Here is a 1,065-nt window from a genome sequence, read left to right on the forward strand (position 1 = left end):
AATTAATAAATTTATACATATAAATATACGCATATGCATATAGACACGCGAGCTTGTGTGTGTAAAAAGTATTATGATATATATAATATTTTACTTGCAATCTTATTGTTCCTATATATTTCTTCTACAAAAATAACATTTAAAATCTCATCAGCTGGGAATGAAGACTTTAATATTACATATGCAAAGTTAAAAAAAATTTAAAAAAAATCAAAGATTTTTACATAATCGTTAATAAATCTTTTTGCTAAAGTGAGATGACGAATAGAGTATGTTTTTGTTAGATAATAGAAAACATGATGTTGCGTCTTTGAAATGATAAGGAAATCATTTAATTTATAAGGAAAAAAAAGAACAAGGTAATAATATATTATATATTTTAATTTTTTGTGCATACATCGATTTGTCTTTAATGAAACTTTTTATAAATCGAAAGTTATACTGTATTTAATATTATGTAATTAAAGTTATATATTTATTCTTTCAGTAACGACAAGTTGTAAATACATACACACATATATACGCGCACACAAATACATACACGTGTTCAAGACAATCGTTATAAATGGTAAGAATCCGATTGGGATTTCCAATTAGCAAATTTCAAAATGTGTGGTATTTACCCTTGTACAAAGAAAATAAATAACAACGAGTTTTTCTTATTACAGTGTGAAAGTTCAAAGATAACGTTAAAGCTGGAACACAGAAATGTTTATTAAAGAAATGTTTTAAAAATTGAAAATTGAAAATTTTTTTCTAAAAATCAGAAATTTCTATATTTTTTATTAATATACATATCATACAGAGTAACATTTAACAGCTACAATAAAATTCGTGTACTAATAATAACAATTATCAATTTTATTGTATTATTCATAACTGACTTTATCGTATTTCTTGAAGATAGAAGCCGTAAACAATTAAATGGATTTTTTATCCTATTTATTAATTTTTATAATAATAAGAAGAAAAAAAAAGATAATTTTCGAATTATTTCTTTTATAAAATATCAGGTTTGGAATGAGAAAAAATTGGCCATATATATATATATATATATACATATAT

The sequence above is a fragment of the Atta colombica genome, unplaced genomic scaffold, assembly GCF_001594045.1.
Source record: "Atta colombica isolate Treedump-2 unplaced genomic scaffold, Acol1.0 scaffold207, whole genome shotgun sequence".
Lineage (NCBI taxonomy): Eukaryota > Metazoa > Arthropoda > Insecta > Hymenoptera > Formicidae > Atta > Atta colombica.